At 45.1% G+C, this 21,586-nt stretch overlaps 1 protein-coding gene across 3 annotated transcripts in view; it reads right to left on the bottom strand.

Moving 5' to 3' along the window:
- sgcd (sarcoglycan, delta (dystrophin-associated glycoprotein)) overlaps positions 1 to 21,586 on the bottom strand; it is a 117,732-nt gene that overhangs the window by 44,785 nt on the left and 51,361 nt on the right. The gene's annotated exons all lie outside the window — the stretch shown is intronic.

Genomic DNA, 21,586 nt, shown 5'->3' with positions numbered 1-21,586 from the left:
TGTTTAATGCAGTGACTGAGGTTCATGACTCCAGCTTCAGTTTTACAAACTGATTCATTGGCAAACATGTCACACACATCATATATATATATATATACACTACCGTTCAAAAGTTTGGGGTCACCCAGACAATTTTGTGTTTTCCATGAAAACTCACACTTTTATTTATCACATGAGTTGCAAAATGAATAGAAAATATAGTCAAGACATTGACAAGGTTAGAAATAATGATTTTTATTTGAAATATTAATTTAATTCTTCAAACTTTGCTTTCGCCAAGGAATGCTCCATTTGCAGCAATTCAGCAGCATTGCAGACCTTTGGCATTCTAGCTGTTAATTTGTTGAGGTAATCTGTAGAAATGTCACCCCGCTTCCTGAAGCCCCTCCCACGTTGGATTGGCTTGATGGGCACTTCTTGTGTATCATACGGTCAAGCTGCTCCCACAACAGCTCAATGGGGTTGAGATCTGGTGACTGCGCAGGCCACTCCGTTACAGCCAGCATACCAGCTGCCTGCTTCTTCCCTAAATAGTTCTTGCATAAGTTGGAGGTGTGCTTTGGGTCATTGTCCTGTTGTAGGAGGAAATTTCCAATCAAGCGCTGTCCACAGGGTATGGCATGGCGTTGCAAAATGGAGTGATAGCCTTCCTTATTTAAAATCCCTTTTACCTTGTACAAATCTCCCCTTTACCAGCACCAAAGCAGCCCCAGACCATCACATTACCTCCACCATGCTTGACAGATGGCGTCAGGCACTCTTCCAGCATCTTTTCACCTGTTCTGCGTCTCACAAATGTTCTTCTGTGTGATCCAAACACCTCAAACTTTGATTCGTCTGTCCATAACACTTTTTCCAATCTTCCTCTGTCCAATGTCTGTGTTCTTTTGCCCATATCAATCTTTTCTTTTTATTGGCCAGTCTCAGATATGGCTTTTCTTTGCCACTCTGCCTAGAAGGCCAGCATCCCGGAGTCGCCTCTTCACTGTAGACGTTGACACTGGCGTTTTGCGGGTACCATTTAAAGAAGCTGCCAGTTGAGGACCTGTGAGGCGTCTATTTCTCAAACTAGAGACTCTAATATACTTGTCTTCTTGCTGAGTTGTGCACCGGGCCTCCACTTCTCTTTCTACTCTGGTTAGAGCCCGTTTGTGCTGTTCTCTGAAGGGAGTAGTACACACCCCTGTAGGAAATTTTCAGTTTCTTCGCAATTTCTGCATGGAATAGCCTTCATTTCTAAGAACAAGAATAGACTGGCGAGTTTCACATGAAAGTTCTCTTTTCTGGCCATTTTGAGAGTATAATCGAACCCACAAATGTGATGCTCCAGATACTCAACTAGCTCAAAGGAAGGCCAGTTTTATAGCTTCTCTCACCAGCAAAACAGTTTTCAGCTGTGCTAACATCATTGCACAAGGGTTTTCAAGGGTTTTCTAATCATCCATTAGTCTTCTCAGGCGATTAGCAAACACAATGTACCATTAGAACACTGGAGTGATAGTTGCTGGAAATGGGCCTCTATACACCTATGTAGATATTTCATTAAAACCGGACGTTTCCACCTAGAATAGTCATTTACCACATTAACAATGTATAGAGTGTATTTCTGATTAATTTAATGTTATCTTCATTGAAAAAACAGTGCTTTTCTTTGAAAAATAAGGAAATTTCTAAGTGACCCCAAACTTTTGAACGGTAGTATATATATATATATATATATATATATATATATATATAAATAGAAACAGTTTTCTATCCTGAAATACAAGAGAACATGTTGTAGATGATATAAAAACTGTGTTCAGTAAATCTCAGTCGTCAAACTGCAGCACGGAGATATTTTATTGTTCCATAAACATGTGACTCATATCTCTGTGAGTTTTGTGCCTAAACTGTTGAGTGTAAACGAGACGGATTCTGCTCACACTCGGGTTGATCGGTTTAATCTGTGTCATCACTGAAGACGTGTACATGCTGTAATGTGTCAGGTTTCATTTATTAAAATGAGACGTAACGTTTTGAGCTGTGAATCGTGAAGTGAACAGAGCTTCTCATAATAAACAGAACAGAAACATTTACTCTGAAAAACACCAAATACAACAACTGATGATTATAATGACAAAAGAATATGAGACTATAAAATAATTCATAAAAATGTTCAGACTAGAATCACCGGAGCAGTTTGACCCTTGACCTTGAGGTGTCCTTCAGAAAATGCCTTTACGAAGCCAAATAGGTTTTTTGAAGTAACAGTGACTGAAACCTTTGACCCTCAGGCCCCACAATCTAATCAGTTCGTCTTTGACTTCTAGTGAATGTTTCTACCACATATGAAGAAAATCCCTCGTGGCGTTCTGGAGATATCGTGTTCACAACAACACACGAGACAGACGGAGGAACAACCAGAAAACTGAAGCCTCCAGCCACTAGGTGTCGCCAGAGAGGAGACATAAATACGCTCCACTTTCCTCTCACTGTCCATCGCTGCAGGGAAGAAGAAAACCCAAACACAACCTGGATTCACCCAGAGTCTTTGAGGTGGAAACATTTTCATTTCACCTTCATCAGGAATCTGGTTTTCAACCATTGAACCCCAAGGATGACTTTTCTCTGCGGAAGCCGAACTCATCTTCAACTCGTTTTAAACACAAACGCTGTGTTTGCTAAATGAAGTTATTTTGAGCCGACAGCAGGAACAGAATATTCTGTAAAGAGGTAAATAAATGAGCTCAGAGGCTTTAACGGGGGATTTGTGACGGAAATTCTCCATCAGCAGTAAAGATGCTTCTCTTGTATTTCGCGTGCACGTTATTTTATTGGGTTTTTTTATCTTGTAAAAACAAGCGGCCGCTGCGTCAGAGGAGCTGCAGCAGAGTTACAGATGATCCTGTGTCTGTGTGAGAGGATAAACCGACCAGAGGAGACTCCACCACGACGAGCTCAGTCGTTCTCTACATTACAGGAGATCACCCGCTGGATGTTTCCACAGATAAGAGTCAGAGACAGAGAGCGGGGGGGGAATCAGGACGTTTATCTGTCTATATGATCTCCTCCTGCAAAGACGTTTTTGTTTTCCCGCCGTCGTTTGATCCCTCGGGCTCCGACGAGCAAATGGAGATCAAGACCCCTCGAAATCCCAAAGTGCCCGAGGACGGGTTTCAAGCCTCCTCCATGTAATCCTTCCCCCCACTGTGTAGAACATATTAAAATTCTAGGAGTGTTGAGGCAGCGGGGGGGGGGGTTGAGTCGCCGACGTGCTGCGCCTGTGAATCATCCTCAGGTGGAAGTCGGGCCCGTCAGCGACTTCAGACCTTATTCTGAGTCAATTTCCCGACTTTCTGATGACGAAACGCGACTGTAAGAAACCAGACTCGTATTTCTGCTCCACTCTCAGGTCGTCGCAGACAGATTGATTTCTCTCCGAGGAGCCGGCTGATACACGCAGTCCATCTTCTCTGGGATGTACTGTACACACCGAGCGGATCCTCCCGCCGGCTGCTTCATATCTCCGTCTGGATTATTGCTGAGGATGCGTAATGGCTGAAAAGTTATGTTGTGCGCCTCAGTCCATATCCCCTCTGCTTCACTTCTTCTCCCCGAGGAGATAAGTCACTTACAAAGGAGCAAAGTCTCAGATATTCAGCTCATGTCTGCTCTTGAAATTCAGACCTAATTTGGTTCCATCCCATAAAAAAAAAAAAAAATGTACAGACGGAGGAGAAAGTGTTATAATGGAATAATGTGAATCCATTAAGAGTCAGATTTAAGTTTTCTAACTCGGGAGCCGACGCAAGTGACAACAGAGATAATAGCTGCGAAGAAAAACCTGAGAAAAGCTTCGGAGACGAAGGAAATTAATTAATAAACGAGTGTGAAATGAAAGTGAACGTTACAGAAACATCCTCAGGTTGAGAAGCTGAATAAATACTGAACACAGAGCTGATCCCAGAGCAGCACGGTTAATAAGGTGCAAGAAGCAGGGAGAGGGGATTTGGGGGAAAATGAAAATGCAGCACATGATATATACACATTATATATTAATAATATGAATCTTCAATTGTTCCCCAGCGGAAAAAAAGTCATTTGAAAATTACTTATTTGCAAAACACTGATGATCAAAGAGTCTCAATTTACATGATCCAGTTTGAAACTGGTTTAACAAAACATAGACTGCCTGAAACTAAATGTTTACTTCCATTAAAAAAGCTTTTTTTTAATCAAAATAAATTGGTTTAAACTGTTTTTGAATAATACATCAATTGGATCAACATATATTAAATTAAAAAAACAGCTTCAAATTGAGTTAAAACCAGTGAGAAACTGATTTGAACTGGTTTAGAGACACAGCCTCATATTCTATTGAGACGTCTGTGTTCAGATTCTATTTAGATACAAACTTCCCCCAGTTGTGTTTTCATAAACGCTGTTGGTGTGTGTGTGTGTGTGTGTGTGTGTGTGTGTGTGTGTGTGTGTGTGTGTGTGTGTGTGTGTGTGTGTGTGTGTGTGTGTGTGTGTGTGTGTGTGTGTGTGCAGACTCACGATCGATACGACCAAAACAAAGCACTTTATAAACGCAGCTGATTTCTCTATAAATTCCGTCCATTCACTGCAGCTCCACAGTGAACCGGCGTCTCGGAGCTGAGTGAGTGAGGGAGTCGAGTCTGAATGAGTCAGCACCGGTTTGTCACCGTCCGGCTGCCACATGCCGCAGCGACAGGAGCAGCGGCGCAGAGGTGACGGAAACGAGCGCTCCCTCATTGTGTTGAGATTCCTCATGTTTACACCAGATGAAAGATGAAGGGAAGAGTTGGAAGGAGAGAGAGAGAGAGAGAGAATATATAATAATCTCTTCAACGTCATTCAGCTGCAGCCGTCAATAAAATAACAATCTCACTGCAGAAACTGAAAGAGCACGGAACACGTGTGTGTGTGTGTGTGTGTGTGTGTGTGTGTCTGTGTGTGTCTGTGTGTGTGTGTGTGTGTGCAGATTCTTTTCTAGTCCAAATTCTCTTCTTTTCATTCTCTGCAATGAGCGTCGAGCTGCAGCGGCACAGCGAAGCGAGGCGAGCGTCCATGAATAATTCAGGACGACTCTGCAGGACGGAGGCCTCTGAACACTCAGGTGTGTTTCTCTTCACCTCCGCCCCGGCCTCTCTTCTCCTCTTCCTCCTCCCTCCCTCTGTTTTCCATGTCTTTAAAGACCTCTCGCTTGTTTTCGTCCTCCCTCGCTGATCAACCTCTTAGATTCCTCTTATCTCATTATCTTTTGCTTTTCCCGCTCTACCTTCATTTTCTCTCGTTTACATATTTTTTATTTTTTTCCCCCGTTAAAGGAAAACGAAGACGTGGTTTTGTTTCAGCACCACGGAGAGAGACACGGCCGGTAAATAAAGATGGACGACATGATGCCTCCCTGAAAGTGAAGCCAAAGCATCATGACCGCCCCCCTGGTGGCTGGCTGCAGTACAGCTCCTCCATGTTAGCAGATGGGACATGGACCAAACTTTAATAAGAAGAATCAAAGTGCAGGTGGAATAAATGTTTCGGAAAATGTTAAACTGAGCGTTTGGGAAACGACGACGTCACAGTTCACTTCACACGTGATCACTCTTTGTTTAATGATCATGTGACAGAAACAACAACAACAACAACAACAACAACAACAACAGCAGCAGCAGCTAGTTACTTACTATAAACCCGTTTCTCTACGCGTGGCTAGCACTGATTGGTCTAATCACAACAAGTTAGCAGCTATATTTAGCGTCACTCTTCCACATTACTGATGTTCACGGACGTCGGTCTTCCTCTCTGGTATTTAACGGAGCATTAATGTGGACTTTATCGCCCCCTACTGGGCCGGCATGCTGGTTTGAGCCTTTGTTTGTGTGGACAGAGATATTTTCTCTGGGTGGAAAATATCAGTTCAGAAAAACCTCTGCAGTTCTGTAGAAAAGGCCTGAGCTCTGTGAAGTGCCCTCTGGTGGAATTATAACTTCGGCCTTAAAGCACTTGAACGCCTCATAAATCCCTTGTTTAACTTCCTGTGTTGGAAATATTGTCCGGCTCACTTCAGAATAAATGAAAGTTCAGCTCGGTCCTGAATCCTGTTTTCTCCTCTGAAGCTCTGAGAGATTTGGACGTAATTCATCACACATACATTCCTCCTCACCCCCCCCCCCTCACTCTTTAATCCATTTCTTTTTCTCTCTCTCTCTCTCTCTCTCTCTCTCTCCCCCCTTAGTGTTCACTCCAACAAGGCCTAAATTGATCTACACTCGACGCCAGCGTTGCCTCCACTGTCACTGCTGTGTTAGCTTGATAGTTATTGAGAATTTATTGTGTTTGTGTGTACTTTGGACTTCGTGAGTGTGTGTTTGTGTGTGTGTGTGTGTGTGTGCGACTGGCTGCTCTGTTTACCTGGCAGTTTGTGTGTGTGTGTGTGTGTGTGTGTGTGTGTGTGTGTGTGTGTGTGTGTGTGGGCTAAGGAGAAAACGTCTGTCTTGTAAATAACATTTGTGCCTTTGGTTCCCTCTGTTATTCTGCAGATTTATTTGGCTCAGCTGTGCTACAGCAGAGGTGTGTGTGTGTGTGTGTGTGTGTGTGTGTGTGTGTGTTTGTGTGTTTGTGTGTGTGTGTTTGTGTGTGTGTGTGTGTGTGTGTGTGTGTGTGTGTGTGTGTGTTTGTGTGTTTGTGTGTGTGTGTTTGTGTGTGTTTGTGTGTGTGTGTGTGTTTGTGTGTGTGAGTATATGTGTGTGCGACTGGCTGCTCTGTTTACCTGGCAGTTTGTGTGTTTGTGTGTGTCAGTATGTGTGTGTCAGTGTGTAGTGTGTGTGAGTGTGAGTATGTGTGTGTGTGTGTGTGTGTGTGTGTGTGTGTGTGTGTGTGTGAGGAGCAGTGGCACATATCAGTACTGACGTGGATCTTTGAATCACCTCCTTCGTACCAGTCATCTTATCCATATCCATTTCTTTATCTACCCCCACCCCCCTCCTGGTCCGCCTCCTTCTTCTCCTCTGAAGTCTTCGTCTTCACAGAGCCGCGAGTCGCCGCTGTCAATAACGTGGAGCTCTCGGCCCTTTATCGAGCGTCTGCATCGATATGCATCAAGCCGCCACCCGAGGCTAAAGCAAATATAGACGTCTTGATGCTCGGTGGAAAATATCAGAGTCAGACGGTTGCATATGAGACATCTCATCATCGTCTGCTCGGGTGAAAAGGTGGAATCTGTGCTTGTGTCCTCCCACACGGAGCAAGTGATCCTGGGATCAGGTGTCAACGCACGTCACTGAAGTTTCACACTCGCAACACAAACTTCATGGTTAATAACTTTAAATAGAAAGAGAACTCGTGGACAAACAAGTTCATATTGTTTTTATTCTGTAAAATAATAGTTTTCCCTTCGCAGAACATTAAACGTCTTTGCAGATGTTCTCAGATTTTAATTGGCTAATTGATAAATCCGGCTTTAATGTTAAATCCATGTTTGTTTGTTTTCTGATTTTCATATTTGTCTCATTTGTTTCTCAAGAAAAGACCAACGAACAATAAACAAAGTGTCCTGCATGTTTCCTGATGAAGACAAAGTGACGGAGCACCGAGCTGCAGCAGTGACACGACCACAAGGAACCAAACATCCCATAATGCTCTGCAACGGACATAAAACTCCACCGAACTCCATAAAGCTGCAGCTTGACACTTTCACAACCTACAGACACGCAGGAGTTGACATAAAGCTCAGTGGCCTACGAACATCTGAACGACCCAGCGTCGTGGTTTGAATCCTTCAGAGTCCGAACCTGCATCTCACACACGATGTGCTCAACTCAATAAACCAAACACTGCCCCCGCAAAAAAGGTAGTTTAGATAAATCCCTACAAACCACGTCCTGTGAAACAAACAAGCAAACCCTGAACATCACAAAACAGCAACAATCGAGATCATCTCAACACAACAACAAACAGCGTCAGTGATGATCAGGTGTAAGTTTCATTTTATGAGCCGAGTTGTGACGTTTAATTTCTAAATATGGTGTAAAACTGGTGAAAATGCACCAGGTTGATGGTTGATAGTGTGTTTTCATCACGTCCGCGCTGCAGAACCAACAGAGTCGACACACAGACCGAGAACCGTCGTTAATGTGAGTTTTAATCTGTATTATAACGACGCTCAGAGTTTGATGCACAAACACGGGATGTTTCTTCACAGTTTCTTTCCTCTAGTGTGTTATAAAGTTTTTTAGTGAATAATAAAGTTCTGCAAAGTCAAACCTCTGTTTAAAAAGCTGCCTCCTGAAAGTCAAACTTCATAATGTGGAAAAAAAAGGACATGAGACGACTCTTTGACTGACGACTTTCACCGTCTATAAAACCAAACTGCTGTTTTATGAACGATATTCAGCTTTGTTTTGAAAGCTCTGAGTTTACGCTGTTTAAAGATTTAAAGTCTCGTACGAGGAGACACACGATGTTTCTTTCTTCTAGTTTGTTCTGTCCGTTGTTTTGTGCTCGTTAAAGTTCTGGAAAGGGAGAAAGTCTAAAGTGGTAAAGGAAGCAAAGAGGAGTCTGAAGTGTTTTCTGAACGTTAGAGCATGAAAACATTTCACAGTCATAACAGAATATGTCTCCTTTATCGTTTGTCTTCAGAAAAACTGACCACATCGTGAAACACTCGTCAAAACCATCTCATCATAATCTTTCTCAAACAATAACCAAACTGTTCTTGTGCAAATACTTGAGGAAGTGAGTTCTTAAAGTTGGAGACTCCACCTGTTTCGAACCAGGACTCTCTCATTAGACTTTAAAATTCCTCCCACAGAGGCTCAACTGACCCAGGACTGATTGTGGGACACTGAGTGTGAAACTATTCAGGCCAATCAAGAGCTGCAGTCCTCCGCTGCATCTAAAGGACTCCAGATAATCACAGCTCTGGACTGGGAACCAGGACCAGTCACGGAAAAGACTGGTTTCACTCTGTGTTTTCTGTAGAAGTGAGTCTCCACCACAAGATGCTCAACGTGTCATCACCGTCGTCTCTGTGCAAACATCCAGTCACCGTCTTTGTTGGGGGATTCAATTTGGCAGAGTCAGATGCCATGACCACGCTATAATCAGGGAATATGAATTGTAAATAACACAGAACTGCGGATTACCACATTAAATTACAGCCTGTGTAAATCTCAGCCTCCAGGCAGCTTACACATTCCAGCTCCTTCCAGCACATGTCAGCAAATAATGACGAGCGGCTCGGAGGTAAAAGCAAGCGGCGTGTTTTCCACAGGTAAACACGCAGCGGCCGGGGAGCGGCGCCGCTCTCGCTCTGTCGTTTATCAGCGTTTCGAATGCAAATGACTTCAGGAAACAGCTCTGACCACCTGCGTTTAGCAAAGAGCACTCGGAGAGTAACGTGAAGCACCATCGAGTCCCGCAATCTATTCCCTCTCCCATCATGCAACACTGAGCGCTCCTACAATCAGCCTCTGTCGTTCCTGAGCGGCTGCCAGACGCCCAAAGAACTGGCCGAACTCCAAACTAATACATTTTTCAATTGATCTGTTTGATAACAGCAACAACAACAAGAAGAAAAAACTTTTCCCCCGTCGTCCCAGAGCAGCGGCTGTGAGCCCGCTCCCGTTCCACAGGTGAAAGCTGCAGCGTCATGGAGCAGAACCCTGTGATGGCTATCAGCGGAATTGGCTCTGAGATTGCTCTTCACAGCGAACCCCCCCGCTCCTCTGATTGAGGCCCTCGACGCAGCGCCGCATCATCCATCAAGGGGATGGGAGAGCAGATGTGGAGGGAGAAGGTGGTTCGGAGGAGGGAGAACGTGAGGATGAAAGATGAAACAAAGGAGAGAAGGAGGAGGAGGAGGAGGAGGAGGTGTCGATGGAGTCGAGGAGAGCAAACAGATGTACGCACAGAGAGACGATAAGAGCGAAGATGAGACGCTGAAAAGCAAATGAGACGAAAGAGACGTCGACTGAAAGAGTCAAGAGAGAAGAAGAGAAAAGACGAGAGGGAGGAGATTCAGGAGAAAATGTCTCGAAGCCTCGATTAGTGAGAAAGTTCAGGTCCAAACTGATGAGGATCATTTAAAAAGATTTCACTTTAAGAACCCAGAGCTGTTCTACAACACTTTGTGGGTAAAGACTGATGTCACATTAAAGTGTGGAAGGTTTGAAAAACTCCACTAATTAAAATACACAGACGTACTTTTGTTCTACAAAGACATCTGTTCATCGCTCGAAGCTATTTTATTACGTTTTAATTGTTTTTAAATAGATGGATTTAGTATTTTGGGAAACAATTTATCATCATAAATCTGTGTTCAGAGTTTTATTTCAGGACTTTGTAAAAGTCTCTCGAGGTTTTGTTTATTCTCATTTGTCCTGTTGACCTCGATCAGACTGGATCAGACTGGATCAGACTGGATCAGGAGGAAGTTCATCTTGTTTCCTCGTGTTCTCACAGTTCTTTAAATCAAACAGTGAAGGAAACTGTGAAATGACGGTTTGCGTTAACAACACAAACACAAACACAACATGAACCTAATGATGAATGTGAGACTCTTGTGCAGTGAACGTACAGAACTGCAGCTTCATTTGGCAGCAAAAGCAACTTAATGATCTGAGATTTCCTCCCATTTCCTCCCATTAACCAGCCGAGAATCATCTTCTCACAAAGCATACGAACATAAACCTTTAAATTATAAACAAAGAAATCGACTTTGTCCTGTTGACAAGTGTAAGAACCCCTAAACTGCATCTCCGTGCCGCCTCGTTCAGCAGATGAAGAGTCAGTTTGAGCGTTTGATTTCCTCTCATTAAAAGATGAGGAACAGGAACAGGAGCAGGTCTCAGTGTTGTGAGTCTGTTCAGAGGATCCATCTCCTCCTCCCGAGCCTGCGGCTGCTTAATGTCAGTGTCACAGGTCGATAGATTTCCTATTAAATTCCATCTTCATCGGGGACAGACGCCGCCGCCCTCGGAGGCCGGCGGCAGCGCGGCATCAAGGTCTTCACGCCGGCAGTGATTGACATGTGAAAACAGCAGCCTGCAGCCTCAGTGCGCTGGAGAAGAGACACACAGGAGTGTCAGGTCGTGTGTGAGGGTTTAAATGTTGTTGGTCTGTAAATGTCTGCAGGAGACGACAAGTGACAGAGCGACAACAGGATCTGATCTCCTGAGGTTGTGTGAACGATACGGAGCGAATTCTGAATATATCGATTTTAGTTTGGCTTTTTGAATCAAATTGTAGTTCAGCTAAATGAAATGTAACGTAAACATATTTACTAAATCTTGTGTTCGTCACGTTGTTCTTGTAGAAAAACTCTTTGAGGCTTTTCAGGACAAAATAAAAAAGAAAGATCAGCTTGTGCACAGGAAACCACGACACGAGCTGCGTGCAGGTTTCTGTGAAGTGTTTGTTCAGTCGTCACTTTGTTGCTCTCCGGGTGGGTTTTACTCTGAAGGTCACTTTGTGTTTTAACATTTTATTATTTAGCTCAACAAAACACGTTGTTGGCCTGAGCTGGGTTCTAAAACCAACGAAGAAGAAATTAAATAACGAAGCGAGGCACACACACACACACACACACACACACACACACACACACACACACACACACACTGTGACAGTGGTCAGATTGGTGCAATCATGTCCTGATTATAAAGTCATTACTGAGGACTCATTAGATGAGCTAATTGTTTTTTATGGGTGTTGGAGCAGCTTCACAGTCACTGGAGCGTGAGGTTAGGAACGTGCTCACATCGGGTTCTGGGACAAAAGAAAAACCACAAATGAAAAGTAAAGTTGGCCACCAGGGGGCTGTCACTCAAATGACTTAGTTTGATGACATCACGACGCAGCGTGGGATCGTGGGAGTTGTCGTCGTCACAAACATTGCAGATGAAAATCGACAGCGTCATGTTCACGGATGAGGAAACGTGGAGTTTTATTCACGTTACGCAGCAAATCGTAAAGAATAATCGTGTCGAGGAGGAGACGCAAATAAAAGACGATCAAAACAAAATGTCTTGTTCCCTTGAATAAAATGTGGATTTCTCTGAGTTGATTATTGTCTAACAACATTTTGGATTAACGTTAATACAGAAAACAACGAAACATACAACACAGGTCGAGTTGTTTTTCCAATTTTAACGAGGAATTGTTCCATATTTCATTGTTTATATTAGAAGATGCTGCACTAAATATAAAAGGTAAGAATATTATCAGTAAATGAGGTTCAGCTTTATCACAGCAGCTTCAGTTCACTGGGAACATGTCCCTGGATTCAGGTGTGGAGACAAAGTGTATCTGAGTCCGTCCAGAGAAGCACCTGAAGACCATGAGAAGTGACTGAAAGGTCTGGAGCAAAGACAGAAAGTGGCCCTCGAGTTCAAAGCATCTAATTCAGTAAAGTTTAAGTCCTTCTCCTTAATCTCTTTGACAAAACTGTGCAGGTATCGACACCGAACTTCACCTCGACACCTCCCTGAGCGGAGGAACAAAACACAGCTCTGTCTTTGATCTACGCCTCCTCGCCTCCTTTCTTCTTTAGAGGAGACTTTTTAAATGAGGTCTTTGTGCAGCGCTCAGAGCTTCAGACGACTTCCAAGTGGTCTGCGATAAAAAAACGCCGCCCTCCTCTTCACCGGGTCGAAATTTACTGCGCACAAACTTTCACCGGATCTCAGGGTCGCTCAGATTGAGCGGCCTCGTCTTCAAGGCACGAGCACAGATGCCCGGCGGGCCTCAGGACACGAGTCCTGGGCGGGACGGGGACGTCCAGAAAGTCAGAGACGGGACGAGCTGAGTGACGTTTTAGTTTTTTACATTCGGGTATCAACCCACCGTGACGTCACCTGTTGGTTTGTGAGATGAAGCCTCAGTTTCACATTGTGTTCAGCGCCATCTTGTTTTTTAAACCAGAAGTAACCATATTTGGAGGAGCAGGGGGTGGAGCCTGACTGACACTGCACGCCCACCTGCTCCCATTGGACGGTACCAGCTGTCAATCACACTGTGGTATCCACCCCCCAGTACATCCAGTGCTTTATGGTCTGTTTGGCTCTAAATGATCATAATTCACTAAATGAACATCATTCATAAAACATAAAAGGGTTTAAAGTCATACAATCTAAATGTAATCACAATAAGACGATACAAGGAAGCATAAAAACATGTGAAACTAATTTAGTTGAATTTAAAACATCACAACTTCCGAGTCAGAACTAATTTAGCATCAGTGACCTGACAGTAACTGAGACGAGCTCATAGATCCACTGAGGCCCGTCAGCGCCCACGGGTTCAAACCTCACAGTTAAAGACACGTCACATTTTCTCAGCCTCACATAGGAGGTGGAAAAAAGCCGACTCCACAAGAAACCACATTTAAATCTGATAGATGTGGATTTTTCACACCATTTTGTGCACACTCATGGATATTGGTCCTCAAAATATGCCAGATTTCTTTCAATAAGATCCATTTTTCTGGGCGATTGGTAAAAAGGTAAAAAAAAACGTCTTTCCTCTCACACTGTCCTTTTCTTTGGTCTGTGTCGTGATCTTCTACCAAGTTTTATGAAAATCCGTTCAGTGCTTTTCGTGTTCGGTGCTTTTGTGGATGAGTGAAGGTTAAAATGCAGATAGAAACGATTTGTTGATGCTTCATCCCGACGTCTTTGTGCAGAGGAAACGCTGCTTTCTTCACAAGTCGCAGCAGACGGAGGGAAAGTGGAGAAATATTCAGTGTGTCCAGCTGCTTATGGATTCATGTATTTATCCCCCTCATCCCTATGGACTGCTTTACCATGTGGCTCTGCAGCAACACATTTACTCCTGAATGGAAAATACACACATGGGCCAGATTTCTTCTATTTTTCTTTTGAAGTGACAACGAGTTAAGTCCACTTTCCTCCCTCGCCTCATTTTAATATTTTTCATTTTCCACGAGTCTGAAATGTGTAGGTTATGCATGAAAAACATTCTGGCAGCTACTTCCCCCTCAGTTGTGTGCGCCGGGTTAAGCGGTGAATTGTGTGCACGCTCCCCCAGTGTTATCTGGGAAAAGTGCGTCAGTGTGGCTGGAAGTTGTCGGATTTATCTGCCACCTCTGCTTTTTGATCTCTACCTTATGGGGCTTTACCGAGTGAAGGGAAGTGATGAATAAACACAACGGTGCATGGCCGAGGGAGAAAACACACACAGACACACACTCTGTCTTCTCTCTCTCTCTCACACACACACACACACACACACACACACACACACACACACACACACACACACACACACACACACACATTCATACAGGGAGCACGAGCAAACATGCACTCACAATGTAATCAACACACACATATCCAGGGACGCACACAGCTCATCCATCCTTCAGATCTCCAGTATACATATATCCTCCATCCATCCTTCACCTTTACACCCACCCATCCATCCTCCATCCATCCATCCAGGATAAAGGTATCAACCATCTGTTCATCCATCCATCATGTTTCTGAGAATACCAAGAAATGCAACCGACAACAGACCTCCAGTCTAATAAATATATCCTCCATCCACCCACCCACCCATCCATCCATCCATCCATCCAGTCTAAATGTTTCATCCATACATGCATAGTTTTTCTGATAATACCTAGAAATGCAAACACAGACCTCCAGGATAATAAATACTGTATATCCTCCATCCATCCATCCTTCACCTACCTACCCCCTACCCATCCAACATACCATCCATCCAGGATAAAGGTATCATCCTTCTATTCAGTTGTGGATGTAAACATGTAAGGGGAAGGGAAGGGGGGGGCACAGGAAGTGAAAGAATCCATCACTACATAACTGTCAAACGTCTCTCATTCAGAACCACTTTGTGTAAAACCAAACTGCAGAGGACCCTGCAGAGGACAGACACACTCACAGCAGGACGCCCTGAAAGACACTGATTTCCTCTAAACTATATATTTCCCAACTGAACCCGACCACTCAGACATTTTGTCATTGACTCAGACTCCAGTTCCTCTGACGGCGCCCCCTGTTGAGTGGAGCACAAAACCGGCGCAGTCGTCCCCTGCTGGTCCGGACTTCACAGCCGTCCGTCCAACTGGGTATTGATCTCCACAGAAAGATGGTGAAACAAGATCGAGACACGAGGACATCAAGAGAGAAGATTCCTCGTTCAGGAGTTCCACTGAGGACAGAACAGTTCCTCGCTGAGGACGGAACAGTTCCTCGCTGAGGACGGAACAGTTCCTCGCTGAGGACGGAACAGTTCCTCGCTGAGGACGGAACAGTTCCTCGCTGAGGACGGAACAGTTCCTCACTGAGGACAGAACAGTTCCTCACTGAGGACGGAACAGTTCCTCCAATGCTTCTACCACCACCACAACTTTTAGAGCAGCAGGTTTCCAGACAGTTAAAGCCGTTATTTAGGGTAAAATATCGTTAAGTTATGAAGTAAAGAAGTTTTCATTCCTGTGAACATTAAAACATTTAAGCTTCAATCTTACAAACTATTGATTAAAGTGTCTCAAAACAAAAGTCTGTATTTGACAGAATGTCAGAACTGGGACTTAGAGTCTTTCTTTCTGATTCTGTTCTACATTGTTATTTTATCAATAACTGTTTTCTGTGTTTTAAGTTCCCTGCACACTCTTGTTGTTCTGTTTTAAAAATCATGCAACAACTAAAACTAAGTGAAACAGATGAAGAACAAACCTCCCATTAAGAGCAAAGAGCGCTGGAGTCATCTGGGAACACAACACGGCTTCAAAGAACCTGACCTTCTTCTTTCCTCTGCTCTTTATTCATCTTTAAATCTCCTCAGACTCACTTAATGACTCTTAATCTCTTGCTTTCCCACTTCTTCTCTTTTCTAAGCTCCCTCTCTCCTTCACTCTTCGCCCTTTCCCTTCCTTCCTTTTGCCCTCTACTTCTAATTCTCCCATTTTCTCCTCTTCTTCTTCTCCTTCTCCACTTCCATTCATCTTCATGTCAAAAACATTAATCAATAAGAAGATGGATTTCCGTTCTGCAGAAAGAGAATCAGTGAGGTTTCCAGAGATCAGAGAGCTCGTCTGTTCCCTCGCAGCTCGAGCGGCTTGAATCCTAAAATTCTCCCTAACTTCTGTTGACGAACACAACTGAACCTTTTTCACATCAACAAACTAAAAAATGATTCGCACAAAGCTTATTCTTTGAAACACAACCTCACAAGCTGATGTAACTCACATCATCGCCTGGGAAGCAAAACGCCAAACAGCTGCAACCCAGTGAAACAGAGGAACCTTTTGAAGTGGAATAACGGAGGGGAGACGGCGTCCGAGAGGAGACGGCGTCCGAGAGGAGACGGCGTCAGAGAGGAGACGGCGTCCGAGAGGAGACGGCGTCAGGAGGAGACGGCGTCAGAGAGGAGACGGCGTCCGAGAGGAGACGGCGTCAGAGAGGAGACGGCGTCCGAGAGGAGACGGCGTCAGGGAGAGCGGCGTCAGGAGAGACGGCGCAGAGGAGACGGCGCAGGAGAGCGGCGCAGGAGAGGAACGGCGTCCGAGAGGAGACGGCGTCAGGGAGGAGACGGGTCAGAGAGGAGACGGCGTCAGAGAGAGACGGGCCCGAGAGAGAGCGTCAGAGAGGAGACGGCGTCAGAGAGGAGACGGCGTCAGAGAGGAGACGGCGTCAGAGAGGAGACGGCGTGAGAGAGACGGCGTCGAGAGGAGACGGCGTCGGGAGAGACGGCGTCGGGAGGAGACGGCGTCCGGGAGAGACGGCGGGGAGAGCGGCGTCAGGGAGGAGACGGCGTGGAGGAGACGGCGTCAGGAGGAGACGGCGTCAGAGAGGAGACGGCGCAGAGAGAAGGAGCGTCGGGAGGAGACGGCGTCAGGGAGGAGAGTCAGAGAGCGCTCAGAGAGAGACGGCGTCCGAGAGAGCGGCGTGAGAGGAGACGGCCAGAGAGAGCGGCGTCCAGAGGAGACGGCGTCAGAGAGGAGACGGCGCCAGAGAGGAGACGGCCTCCGAGAGGAGACGGCGTCCGAGAGGAGACGGCGTCAGACAGTCGTGTCCTTGGAGTCCGTGTCCATGACTTCAGTTCAAAATGATAAAAGCTCTGAATCCAGAGCTTTTCTGTCTTGACGACGACTCACAGAACTTTACAGTAAATTCACAAACACACGTTCAAACAGCGTCTGTGAGCACAAGAGCTTTTCTCAACTTCTACCACAAACAGCAACGAGATGGAATCGCAGTTCAGCAACACACAAACTTTTTAACGAACTTTTTACACTAAATGTTGCAGCTTTTTTTTGTGACCTTTTTAAATTCTAGCAGTAAGAAACCGTTCCCACTGTTCTCTTGTATTGAGGAAGCTCAGAAGATTGTAAATGAAGACCAGGCTGCAGGTTTGTAAACCCTCAGCCAGTTGTGGTTTCAAGCTGCTGCAGGAAGCTGTTGACACAGGTTGACTAATGGAGACTGACGTGATCCCACATGTGGTCGTTCACGTGTCGTCGTGTTCACGTGTCATCTGGTCAGGAGCGGCGCTGGACGACCTTGGTCAAGGTCACGGCAGCAGCAGTAATTATGTGTTTCAGTCTGTCAGAGTCGCACTAATGATTTTCAGGTCACAATAATTTCATCTCTCACATCAGCTGCCTGATGCCTCATTAGCCCAGTGTGTGTGTGTGTGTGTGTGTGTGTGTGTGTGTGTGTGTGTGTGTGTGTGTGTGTGTGTGTGTGTGTGTCTTTGTGAGTGTTACGACACTCAAACAAACTCGTAAACACCAAAGTACAACACAGTATTTGTCTGTTAACCTTTGAAGCAGAACTTGTTCTTTTCTTTCGGGGTCTTGACGATGGAAGAATCTTTTTTCATCACAACTCTGTCGATATCAGGCCCAATAAAGTTTTAGAGCCCATCAGTGCGACGGATGAATCATTTCTGTGTTTGAAAAGCTTTAAAACGCCCAACGAGGTTTGATGCCTTCTCAGATGTTGAACTCGGGCTGAACCCAGCTTCTCTTGAAGAATGTCTGCAGTCAGCTGCCGGACTCGGACCTGGAGGAAGATGTAACCCACTTGGACACAACTCGAACTCGCACTCTGTCATAAACACTGACGAGCCATGGAAAGTGGAGAACAAAGTTTTCAGGAGACGTCAGCGAAGATGAAGATGTTACGCTCCTGATCACGATAGATAAAGGTTATTTACATTATCCTATGAGGAGGACAGGGGACTGGAGCCAGTGGACATCGGGGCTTAATCCTGGACATTTAGAGACAAACAACAACACACAGCTTCTCAGGGACCTAAGTGCTGTTGTCCGATTATTCATCATGTCTGTAGAGCTGTTAAAAAACAAAAGGATTTGGTTCACAAGGAGAAACGATCATGAAAATATCACAAATCCTTGGAATGTAAAAGTCTGACGAGCCCTTTGGTCTGTGAGCCTTGAGTTGGACATTGTGTTCAGCACCATCTTGTTTTTGGAAACCAGTAGTAACCATATTTGGAGGCATGGGGGGTGGAGCCTGACTGAGAGTCGCCCACCTACACCTGCCAGCTGCACCCATTGGACAGTACTAGCTGTCACTCACACTGTTGTATCCTTGTGATTGGTTGGGGGCGTGTATGGGTGGGACCTTGACACCGTGGCTCCACTCCTTCATCACAGACTCTGACTCCGACTGACGTGAAAAGCGAGACGGCTGCGTATCGGAGATCATTTAGTTTCCTTTTCGTACAACAGCAGTGGAAACGTGTCTTTATTCAGTCGATGGTCGAAGCAGCGAGAACAGACGCTGACGTGTGAGTCACTGTGACGCAGTTCAGACTCGAACCTTCTAGATTTCTCCTCCGTCTGTTTCACTTTGTTCACAAATGTTCTGCACGGAGCCTCGTGCACATCAGGGGACGTTACTTCCTGCGACTTGGTGGCCGTGAATTACTTTGACTTATTTTGTATTTCCGCTGCGTGAGGCCTCACATTAACGATTCCCTCCCAGCACACATCCCGAATCCTCACACCACGCAGGCTGCATGTTAACATTACCCACACTCTCCTATTCTAATTTAAACAGTGGGCTGATTGTTTAACATATTACTGGTCTCAGAACATTATGCTGATCATAATGTGCTGCTGCTGGACAGATTATACGACGGTTTGAAACCTCGGTGGCTTGTTCCCGCTGCGTTTCAATCTAATCTGTCCGGACATGATTTCTTTTATGGCAGGTCGGTAATTATACTTCCAGGAAAGTTCACATTTATATGCGCTGTTGCAGAAGGTGTAATGTTTAATCTCTTTACGCCGTGTTAGGCAGGGAGGAGTTATCGTGTTGCACGGAGGGACGGAGATCCGCAAGCACCTCGACCAATCACGTTCAGCCGGTGATTTCGCTGACGAGTCTCCGGTCGTCAGTGTGAATGTGTGTTAATCATCTGTCGGAGGTGAAGCCAGAACCGGAGCAGACGAGTGCGCTTGATTGTCGAGCGACGTCATCAGGACACAAGACGACGCTGATTTCTGCTGATGACACTCGAGAGTTTGATCAATGAGGAACTTGATGAGCTGCAGCGGTGAAGTCGAAGTGTGGAGACAAGTTCTGAGAACTTCACTTTGGGCTTTCAGAGAATTGCAAGGTCGGAGGTCACGAGCACCACAAGACTTCACGGACTCGACTTTTGAAAACTGTAAAAACACAGAATCCCCCCCCCCCACCAGCCAACCTGTTTGTAATACTTTACTCATCAGTTTATATTCTCACCCGGTTCCTCCAGGTACCAGATTGTCCACTGAGCCTTCCCTTGATTGAATGTGTGAAATGTGATTTACAACTCGACTGTGGTGAGAGTTTGAAAACTTGTTTCTTGCTGCAACTTCACATTTAATCCTTTAGCTGAACTCGTGGAAGTTTGTTCTGCTGCAGTGGCCCATCAGCCCAATTACTGTGATATACACCAGTAAAAAGTACAACTCTCCGTTTTGTTTGTTTCATTAACCCCCCTCCCCTGATTGTTAATTTGTTGGGCATTTAACAGCGGGACAAAAATCTAATATTTTCACAGCTACATTGGAAAACGCCCCTGACAGCGAGATCATGGAGTGTGACTCCGTATGTCCCCGCGTTCGAATCTCATCATGTTTTGTAATTATGCGTCTTGTTGGACGCCTCGCAGCAAACTAATTCTCCCATTAGGGACCATAAAGTGTTGAAGTTGAGCTTTATAAGTCGTCCCCTGAGCGCTGGATTCGTGAAGTTAACAGACTCTGCCTCAAATGTAATTAGTGTCTTCGGCTGTAACTCCATTCCACAGCTCCGGAATGCACCGAGCGCCGATTGTCCCGCGCTCATTATTCCTTTCATTCTGCTGAAATGAATTGCAATGTGAGCTGTGGAAACAGACTGCTGATGGTTTCTCTCTCCCTCCGTCCCCCGGCTCTTTCTTCCATCCCTCTCTCTGTTGACCTTTCAGTAAAGGCTGTTGGAGGTACCGAGCTTTAATTGTCCCCAATGAGAGCCAGTAACTCCCATCTCATCAACAGCGAGGGTTTAATGTCGCCAGCAGCCAATCCTGCATTCTGTCGGCTGGTGGCGAGATTGTGTTGTTTGGACGCTTCGGACTAATTCATGGGGGACGAAGATGGACCTGAATGAGAAAAACTGTCCGAGCTTTGACCTTAGCTGAGGATCCGTCTTTCTCTTTCTCACCTCGGCCAAAGAAGTTGTGTTTTCTACCAGTTTGTTTGTTTGTTTGTTTGTTTGTTTGTTTGTTTGTCAGCAGGATTACGCAAAAACTACAGAACATATTTCCACAAAACTCGGCGGAGGGACGGAACCTGGGTCAAGAAAGACCTCATTTTATTTTGGGGAGGATCCAATAATTATTAATCCTTTTCTTTAACATTTGCGAGCTGCACTCTACTGAGAGCCGCTCTGTTTATCTCCACCAAGGAAGTTATGTTTTCATTTAGTTCCTCTGATCGTTGGCAGGATTACACAAAAACTGCTGAACACATTTGAACAAAACTTGGTTGACGGATGTATTATCTTGTTCAATCTATGGCGGCAGCGGGGGTGCACCTGCTCAAACGTCAAACGTCGTTCTCACCCGCGACAGATTCTTCACGGACTAGAGAGTGAAAGACAAGTTGTTGCATCAGAGAGGAAACTTCATTGATGCAAACAAATTTGAATACGTTGGCAAAGGATTTCTGTTCCTTTAACTCTCGTTACACGTGCACGTGAGGCAACTGTGAGGATTTATGCAGAAAAGTCAAATTAATGACCTTTTGTGATATTTGCGTTTCAGGTAATTGAAACAGAGCTAATTAAATCAAAAGGTGAAGAAACGAGTTGCTGATCTCAAACATGACGATGACCCCGTCTCGGAATCACGATTATTTTACGGACGCCCAAGATGCTGAAAAATAAATGTGCTGCGTTTTCTCTTCCTACCTCGAAGAGCACGAACACATCACTCACCACGAGTCCGTCCACATGTCTCCCTGTGATGGATGTCTCAGTGTTCTGCTGACCTCATTAAAGCCTAATTAACTAAGCTCTACTTTTTTATTTAATTGTTT

Source organism: Hippoglossus stenolepis, chromosome 15, assembly GCF_022539355.2.
Source record: "Hippoglossus stenolepis isolate QCI-W04-F060 chromosome 15, HSTE1.2, whole genome shotgun sequence".
Lineage (NCBI taxonomy): Eukaryota > Metazoa > Chordata > Actinopteri > Pleuronectiformes > Pleuronectidae > Hippoglossus > Hippoglossus stenolepis.
This window is presented reverse-complemented; position numbering and strand designations above follow the sequence as displayed.